The sequence below is a fragment of the Schistocerca cancellata genome, chromosome 8 (genome assembly GCF_023864275.1).
Source record: "Schistocerca cancellata isolate TAMUIC-IGC-003103 chromosome 8, iqSchCanc2.1, whole genome shotgun sequence".
Taxonomy (NCBI): Eukaryota; Metazoa; Arthropoda; class Insecta; order Orthoptera; family Acrididae; genus Schistocerca; species Schistocerca cancellata.
The window spans coordinates 90414816-90425464 of NC_064633.1; positions in this window are offsets into that span (position 1 = coordinate 90414816).

A 10649-nucleotide genomic window follows, 5' to 3' on the forward strand; every position below is an offset into this window, starting at 1 on the left:
GCGTGAATGGAGGGACGAATGGAGACGTGTCGTCTTCAGCGATGAGAGTCGGTTCTGCCTTGGTGCCAATGATGGTCGTATGCGTGTTTGGCGCCGTGCAGGTGAGCGCCACAATCAGGACTGCATACGACCGAGGCACACAGGGCTAACACCCGGCATCATGGTGTGAGGAGCGATCTCCTACACTGGCCGTACACCACTGGTGATCGTCGAGGGGACACTGAATAGTGCACGGTACATCCAAACCGTTATCGAATCCATCGTTCTACCATTCCTAGACCGGCAAGGGAACTTGCTGTTCCAACAGGACATTGCACGTCCGCACGTATCCCGTGCCACCCAACGTGCTCTAGAAGGTGTAAGTCAACTACCCTGGCCAGCAAGATCTCCGGATCTGTTCCCCATTGAGCATGTTTGGGACTGGATGAAGCGTCGTCTCACGCGGTCTGCACGTCCAGCACGAACGCTGGTCCAACTGAGGCGCCAGGTGGAAATGGCATGGCACGCCATTCCACAGGACTACATGCAACATCTCTACGATCGTCTCCATGGGAGAATAGCAGCCTGCATTGCTGCGAAAGGTGGATATACACTGTACTAGTGCCGACATTGTGCGTGCTCTGTTGCCTGTGTCTATGTGCCTGTGGTTCTGTCAGTGTGATCATGTGATGTATCTGACCCCAGGAATGTGTCAATAAAGTTTCCCCTTCCTGGGACAATGAATTCACCGGGTTCTTATTTCAATTTCCAGGAGTGTATTTTGTTGGACACATTTGATTAAAACATAATGCTACTTCAGATTTTACTCGTTGACAGGCCTAAGCCGTTACCTATGATGTAGTAGTTAAAGCTCTAAACATGGCTGCGTTGGCAGCGACCGTTACAAGATAGAATTAAAAAAGGTTCCAGCCCTCGGTCACGAAAATGAAGTCTTCTTAACTTGGTTTCGACCACTTCTAAGAGTGCCTTCATCAGAAATAAAACATTTAAAACTGCCGTGTGACGTATAAAATAAATAGGAAGCGATAACGCTTTAGTCACAAAATATTAAAATAGAAATCTTAGAGGCAGGTCACTAAGGGCTGCACCACCTGTCGAGCTGCGGCGGCATCAGACTCTGATGGCTTCATATTTATTTTATACGTGACATGCCAGTTTTAAATGTTTTATTTCTGATGAAGGCACTCTTAGAAGTGGCCGAAACCTAGGTCAAAAAGACTTCATTTTCGCGACCGAGGGCTGCAACTGTTTTAATTTTGTAAGTAGTTAAAGTGGAACTTGGTCCTTTTCGTGGCGTCGTTAGTTGTGACACCAGTGGCATGTAGCACATGAGTGACAATCATGTTGGTAACCTGAAGACACAAATGTGAGTTGAAGAAATTTTAAAGCGTCTATCATCATTCAAGCTAGCATGGTGGTGGGTCTATTAAAGCACACCCTGAGTTCGACTTACTCTTCATATGGTGGAGAGTATTTCTAGTAGATGAACGAAGTTGCCTTTGAACATAAAATCAAACATCTTTCAGCTGTATAATTTCCAAACTGTTATTTCATAGAGCTTCCAGTTTCAGCGATATATTACGCCATCTTCAGGCCCACTGATCATGAGTAAGCAGATTACAACCTCAGTGCCAGTCAAAATAGGAGCCAGCATTGAAAGATTGGTACCTGTAGATGCTTGATAGAGCGATCACTTGACACATCATCTGCCAACTATGGCACAAGTCGGCAGATGACGTTTGAAGTGATCGCTCTGTGAAAAGTCTACATATATCAGCCTTTGAATGCTGGCCCCTATTTTGACCGGAATTGAGGCTGGAATATTCCTACACTTCGGTTAGGGGGCCTGAAGATGGCATAGTATATCGCCGAAACTGGCAGCCTCATGAAATAACAGTTTTTAAATTAGATGGCTGAAAGGTGTTCGATTTGACATTCTGTACGGAACAGCTGAGGTCCTGTAACGATCTCTGAAAAGATGGACTTACACAGGGAATTGCCATGGGTGGAGTATTAGATCCAGCGGCAGCTTATAAGATGGCAGAATAAATTAAGGTCAATTTCGCACCGTAGATAAGAGTTATATACGTCATAACAGGAAGGTGAATATGACACTAAACTTACTTTGGTGGTAACGAGCAGATATGCTTTTAAGTATGTAATGCAAAAGTGATGACACTCAATCGATGGTATTAACACTCCGCTCCTATATAATGCATGCCAATGAGCAGGAGGTGACACAAAGAGTGAGAGGAAACATTTTGCGTGGAAGCAGAGGCCACACCACGGGAGGCGTCCCGCGGCGGGAGTCAGTGACCGGTCAGGTGACGCTTACTGGAGAGCAGGAATTGGGCTACCAGAAGTAGGACAGAAAGAAGCTTTAGAAAGCTGTGTTTCCGAATTCCAAATGGTTACAATCAAAACCAGTGACGTAATTGTCACGTGAACAGCGAGTGGTACACATGTGATGTACACACGTAACTTTTAGGCCTCTGGAGCAGGCACAAAACGTCCGATTGCGGAAACGAACTAGAAGAGAGTAAAGTGCTAAGATTCTGATGCTGTTTAATAGTAGGGACCTTGTGATTGGCAGAGAAAGTTTCCACAAAAATAAGAGCAACGCTCATACTGGTCGAAAAAAGCGGTGATTTGGAGAACAAAAGAACACAGGTGGGGAGACGGTTGGGCTACAACAAAGAAAAGAGCTAAATTTTCAGGGACTCTTCTCTGAAATTGCGTCAAGTGCAGAATGGTGCACATAACGCTCTGTATGATACAGAGGAGAAATTTGCGTGAACACTGCGTTCACTGCAGCTGACATTCAGCTAGAGATTAGCTGTAGCGTCACTGAGTTCCAACTGTGGAGAAACTAACCAGCCAGATAGTTAAGTGTTCTTGCGAGGACTGAGAGGGCATTTTAATATGCAAGCTATTCCAGCCATGCGTGTGCATATTGCCATATTCCAAGACTAGGGATGAGTACATGTTTTCTCGCCTAACGGGAAACAAAAGGAGAGTTTCTGCTGCAAAAATCAGCAAAGGCTTACTTAGTTTTCATAGGAGTTTGAGGATGAGAGCAGCCATGAAGACGACAGCTCATCGCAGCTAAGGCAAATATCGCGAGCAGAGGTGTAAACTTGTTGGTTAACCAGCTTGCATCCACTGTGAACTCGAGCGACCTTGGGTAATCCTTTGCTCAACTGGTCACATAACTAACCATCCCCAGTAGACTTGATTGTCATCCTAAATAGTACTGAACTTTGAACCGAAATTGGATGACTTATCGTAGTACTGGCCAACATCATGACATAGGCGTAAGAATAATTTTGTAAAGAAACTTCTAGTTAAAATTTACCAGTGTTGTGTTTAGGATTATTTCACTTTCTGAGGATGATATGCGTTCGTTTGACAACTGTCGTAACATTGTCACATTGTAAACTGTCTAAATGCATGTATTTCTCTGATAAGATTGCAACATTAAACCAAAAATATTTACAGCTTACACATTAGTTGTTCTGTCCTCAAAACCTTACAAGCTCACCTGCTCTTGGAAACCTTAGCGGGTATCTATGAGGGTGTGCTGAAAAGCAATGTTTCCGAATTTTTTAATGTAAAATCTCTTACAGATTTTTAAATAAAACAAATGTTATTAACATTATAAATCTTTACTCTACATGTTGAAACGTCCCCTTAGAATAATTTATACAAGACTGTGCTTAAACTGACACACAATTTTTTTTTTTTAGCGCAACGCAATCTGACTTTCAGAAATCCCTACAAAGGAATGGCACTGACTAACATTAACCTGTACCTTTCACAAATCACTTACCTCGCCACTAATGCCAGCTAAATAAAAGATTCAAACTACGGAAGTCACTAACTACTGATAGGGATAGTTAACAAATGAAAGATTTTAATAGAGAACAAACATTGCATTTACCTTAATAGTCATAATATATATAGCTGTTCATAATATCCAGTATAACAAATTTCAAAACTCCACCATTTCTCTCCCCACATCCACCACTGCTGGCGGCTCACCTCCAACTGCGCAACGCTACGCGCTGTTCACATCCAGCTGCCGCTGCCCAACACTACAATGGCAGACAACAATGCAAACTAACCACAGACTGCTCACAGCACAGCCAGTGATTTTCATACAGAGCGCTACGTAACGTTGCCAATAAGAAAACATAAACAGCCTACTTACATAGCCCCCATGCTCCCCACAAAAAATTTTACAAATTATTTTGGGCAGTGGCCAATAATGATTTGATAAAATTTTTCATAATTACAATAACAAAGATATCTAATGCACACACTTATTTATACAATGTTGGTCAAAAGCTAAAATATTCTCACAGTCCATAAAGACAGCCCAGATTGTTCATCACAGTAAAATTTCAGTGGTTTTTTTTTTTTTTTTTCAAAGTCTGAGCAGTAAAAGGCAATGCACACGGAAGAAGTGGATTTCCATGCAGTCTTGAAGAAGTAGTGTTGTCCTTCCAACTGAAAGACAGTGCTGACTCTTGACGTGCTGACAGGTAATGGGCCACAACAGAGCAAACCCACAGCAGAGTCATTCGACGTTTTGAAGAAGATTGGTAGGTAGGTCATCACAGAGCAGACCCACTGTAGTCCTGGTAGAGAGTATGGTATTGGTAGGCCACCAGAGGTGCTGACCCACTGCAGTCCTTGTAGAGATGGCTAGCAGCCATCTGCTGTGACTGTGCAGGTGCACAATCACCATTGAAGAGTCTTGCGGATAATAGAGCAAGTCCATAACCACCACTTGTGCACTCACAAAGTTTTTGTAATTGTCCTAGCAGTTCATAATATCCAGTGTAACAAATTTAAAAACTCCGCCATTTCTCTCCCCACATCCACCACTGCTGGCGGCTCACCTCCAACTGCGCAACGCTACGCGCTGTTCACATCCAGCTGCCGCTGCCCAACACTACAATGGCAGACAACAATGCAAACTAACCACAGACTGCTCACAGCACAGCCAGTGATTTTCATACAGAGCGCTACGTAACGTTGCCAATAAGAAAACATAAACAGCCTACTTACAATGTCTATATATTTTCAGTCCTCTGCATCTAGAAGGCTCCGAATAGGTGCAGTGTGTTATAATACTGTGTCGGTGCATGAGAAACAGTGTGCTGTAATCGTGTTTCGAATTCTAAGAGTTCGTCCACACACGGGGCACCCATCCTTCAGTACGACAATGCCAGGCTAACATACGAGTGCTTCTACGTGTGCAATAGTCCGACGCCTTGCGTTCGCTGTCTTCCACCATACTCCATACACTGCCGACTTGGCCTCAACAGATTATCATGTGTTTCCAAAACTCAAACAACATCTCCGAGGACCTGACGTTGACTGCGATGAAGCGGTGCAAGCAGACGTCATGTTGTGGCTCCAATAACAAAACCAGACGTTCTAAAGTTACGGTATTAACAATCTGGTCTCTTGTTGGAAGAAATGTATTAGTCTCCAGGGTGACTATTTTGGGAAATATTGTGTAGACATGAAGAATAAAGATGTAGACTATTAATAACGTTTGTAAGAAATTCGGAGACGTTACTATCAGCACTCCCTCGTACTCGGACGAAACTTCGGCAGTGACGACCTATATTTAGTGCCGTGTTGACGACACATTCGCTTCCTGGATACATGGGCTTGAAAAACACATCTCTTGTACTTTTTACCCCATCATGTTCACGAGAAGGCTGAATAACACGATATCTCGCCTTTCTTTAACGTTCTCGTCCGCCGAGAACGCTGCGCGTGTGTCAGCCGAAGTGCATACTGGAAACAAACTCATATGGACCGGTAATTACAAGCTTTCAACCATCACCCGGCCCAAAGCAGCACTATTAAAAAGAGCTTGGTTCATGAAGTGAAAGCCGTACGAAATATCTTCCGCTGTTGGATTCGGGTGATGGTATTTAAACAAACCAAAAAATCCTTAAAAACGGCTTCATTATATTTACTCACTAAACGTAACACTATGCATCTATGAATCACCTCATTTTACATGAAATCATCTCTTTTGAAGGTGTAGTCTGAGTATCGTTACGCCCAAGACTTTTGAACTGGTGCAGTAAGTTGACAGACTAATTACCGGTCGCTTAAAATAGCAGAATGGTATCGCGTAATTTTTTTTAATGAATTAAATTGAATACTGATTCATACAACGATAACTGTGCCGTTATTCCTATTGTATGAAATGGTTTTGAAAGTACTCTTTTATGTTTGTTAAAAGCCACGGCTAATTTTTCTCAGGGCACTATCGCCAGAAACATCATACGCGTCCCAATGTGAAAACATCCATCTTACTCACGAGGGATTAAAAATCTTTCATTAATATTATGCGATAATCCATTTAAATAATGCAAACAATACTTAATTATTTTTTTCTGGGAGGCTGGATGCTCCAGGCTATGTGCAACGACAGCGTAAGGATTTATAGATATTACTATTAATAAAGAAGCTGTACCTCTGGCCTAATATGAATGGGAAAATACACTCCTGGAAACTGAAATAAGAACACCGTGAATTCATTGTCCCAGGAAGGGGAAACTTTATTGACACATTCCTGGGGTCAGATACATCACATGATCACACTGACAGAACCACAGGCACATAGACACAGGCAACAGAGCATGCACAATGTCGGCACTAGTACAGTGTATATCCACCTTTCGCAGCAATGCAGGCTGCTATTCTCCCATGGAGACGATCGTAGAGATGCTGGATGTAGTCCTGTGGAACGGCTTGCCATGCCATTTCCACCTGGCGCCTCAGTTGGACCAGCGTTCGTGCTGGACGTGCAGACCGCGTGAGACGACGCTTCATCCAGTCCCAAACATGCTCAATGGGGGACAGATCCGGAGATCTTGCTGGCCAGGGTAGTTGACTTACACCTTCTAGAGCACGTTGGGTGGCACGGGATACATGCGGACGTGCATTGTCCTGTTGGAACAGCAAGTTCCCTTGCCGGTCTAGGAATGGTAGAACGATGGGTTCGATGACGGTTTGGATGTACCGTGCACTATTCAGTATCCCCTCGACGATCACCAGTGGTGTACGGCCAGTGTAGGAGATCGCTCCCCACACCATGATGCCGGGTGTTGGCCCTGTGTGCCTCGGTCGTATGCAGTCCTGATTGTGGCGCTCACCTGCACGGCGCCAAACACGCATACGACCATCATTGGCACCAAGGCAGAAGCGACTCTCATCGCTGAAGACGACACGTCTCCATTCGTCCCTCCATTCACGCCTGTCGCGACACCACTGGAGGCGGGCTGCACGATGTTGGGGCGTGAGCGGAAGACGGCCTAACGGTGTGCGGGACCGTAGCCCAGCTTCATGGAGACGGTTGCGAATGGTCCTCGCCGATACCCCAGGAGCAACAGTGTCCCTAATTTGCTGGGAAGTGGCGGTGCGGTCCCCTACGGCACTGCGTAGGATCCTACGGTCTTGGCGTGCATCCGTGCGTCCCTGCGGTCCGGCCCCAGGTCGACGGGCACGTGCACCTTCCGCCGACCACAGGCGACAACATCGATGTACTGTGGAGACGTCACGCCCCACGTGTTGAGCAATTCGGCGGTACGTCCACCCGGCCTCCCGCATGCCCACTATACGCCCTCGCTCAAAGTCCGTCAACTGCACATACGGTTCACGTCCACGCTGTCGCGGCATGCTACCAGTGTTAAAGACTGCGATGGAGCTCCGTATGCCACGGCAAACTGGCTGACACTGACGGCGGCGGTGCACAAATGCTGCGCAGCTAGCGCCATTCGACGGCCAACACCGCGGTTCCTGGTGTGTCCGCTGTGCCGTGCGTGTGATCATTGCTTTTACAGCCCTCTCGCAGTGTCCGGAGCAAGTATGGTGGGTCTGACACACCGGTGTCAATGTGTTCTTTTTTCCATTTCCAGGAGTGTATTACAAGACGCCGTTTTCAATTTATTGTGATTATTCAATGCTTTTATTATTAAATGACTGTTAAAATAAATTAGGTAATTTTTGTCATCAATGACTTCGCTACAATAATGAGCCTACACAAAATGGCCAAGGCAATATTTAATTATTACTTACTGAATCATATGCAGGATAGGTACTCACTACTGAGAAAAACACATATTACAATTACTAATTTCATATATGTTCAGCAAAATTCTATTACTGCTACAGACAATTCTATCAGTTATTGACTGTGAACAATTAGCATCCGTCAGCTAGAACATCAGAATCGAAAGATAATGAAACATAAAATACGCTCATTCTTCTTGTACAAAGGGATAAAGATAATAGTAATTGCGATTCTAAGAGCGCAGGTAGCGCTTCTGCATTGTTGAGTATCAACGACTGATTTATACTCTTTTTTACCGCAGGCTATGCTATAATGATCTCCTCAGGGCGCTAGATGGTGTAGAACTGGAGCCAGCTGGCCATGTGACACCGGCACTGACGTTAGTCAGCAAGACCGAACTCGCTGACTGACTGTTGTGCTCGTTATTACAAGTCTTGTCTTGCTGATGTGCAATCACTGCAATATGTCGCACTGTGAAACACACATGGGCACTAAAGCATAAAGTACACGTGGAATCGAGTGTCTCACAACAGCGGATTGATCACAGTAGCATAAGGAGAAACTCGTCTTCAGTGGGCCACGCAGTCGACCGCGGTGGTCTCGCAGTTCTAGGCGCGCAGTCCGGAACCGCACGACTGCTACGGTCGCAGGTTAGAATCCTGCCTCGGGCATGGGTGTGTGTGATGTCCTTAGGTTAGTTAGGTTTAAGTAGTTCTAAGTTCTAGGGGACTGATGACCACAGCTGTTAAGTCCCATAGTGCTCAGAGCCATTTGAACCATTTTTTGGGCCATGCAACACCAAAACTGGGCAGTAGCTGACATGAAGGGTGTAGTGTGGTGCCACTAATCATAATTTCTCATCTTTCCAGATGAAGCAAAGCATCGGTGCATGAGCAGCCCCTTCACAGGACATTAATTAAAAATAAATTATACTTACTTAAAGACAACTGACACAATCACCCAAGCGTCCATTTCATGCTAAACATGCTAATTTGGAGAGATAATTTTTCAAAGTAATTTTTTAGTGTGTTCCGCTGTGCCCGGCTGGTCGAGCTTATGTAAAGTGAAAGATGCTGTGGAGTACAATTATGATAATGTGCTACTAACACGTTGGAATGGTTACTTCATGCCGACTGTCAAAATGAGTATGAGAAACCTTATCAGCTTTTCTCTACTGTCAGTTGCGGTAGCCCCTGAAATTGCACCATCATAGCAGGCAGTGATGTTTCGCATGTAAATGCCAGAGCTGCACACAGGATACCTTGTAAGGAGGCTAGTCTGTTTAGTAACTAGTACACATGGAACCAACTCCTGTTCCAGTGAAACTCTGTTACATTATAATCAAATTCGCGACCCAACTAATCAATTATGTAACGCTTTCTGACTTTGGTAATGAAGAAGAAAATAGAATGACTTGCTCACACTTGCATAAATCATGTAACTTAATGAATGGCAGACAGAGAATGAATGACTGAACAATTCCCGCCAAAATTAATAACGTGTAATAGTGAACAACTTATAAACCACCGTGCAATAGGGATCGAGAAACCCCTCCCACCCTCGCCCCTTTCCGTTCGTCATTATAAAAACTGAACAACTACCGACACTATGTCTCAATATCATCTGAATAATGTGCAGTTAGAAAAATTTGAATATGTGTGACCTATCAAGTAACTCTGAACACATTTATGCAACAAAATATGTAGTTAATTTTCGAGCATGAACATGTACACTTTATGGAATCAGCCATTGCACTTCTTCATGCAGCGACTATTATTAAGACCTGTCTTCACACCTGGAATACGTGCACAGCAACTGCTTTTTAATATTACTGAAGCTTGTTTCTTTATTAGTTGTGCGTGCAGTGCGCTCTGGACATGCATTATGATGTGACATTGCTGTAAAAATATTGGTTATACCTTCTGAATACTGCAAGATCCTTAGGCAAATTATCACGTAACAACAAACAGCAACCTTATAATCCTAAAGGCAATCGACGCAACGTTCCCTAGACAACAAACAAATTTATTATCACACATGACGAGAGAGCAAATGTCCCGTAACCTCTATGAATGATAACTGATGGCTGAGATCGGCCACTGAACACAATAATATACTAATTGGAGCAACAAACATAGATGTACAACAGTTTGTATTTATTATTTGTGGTTTCCTTAACCATCACACAAGACGAGAGTGGAAATGTTCCTTAACCTCTATGAATAATAACTGATGGCTGAGATTGGCCACTGAACACAATAATATAATAATTTGATCAACAAACGTAGATGTACAACAGTTTATATTTGTTATTAGTGGTTTCCTTAACCATGTAAAAGTTGTGGAACAATTAAAGAATCTTGAATTTTCATTATGTCTGGGTTCAACAGATTTTTATTTGCTCCAAATCTTACACACAATTTACAACGATTTGGCAGAGAATGAAGTTCTCTACAACTGTTTGTTCATCTGACGCAAAATGTCGCTAACACTATTGGGAGGTACTAAATTATATGGAAGAAAGCACAGACAAAAGACAATAATA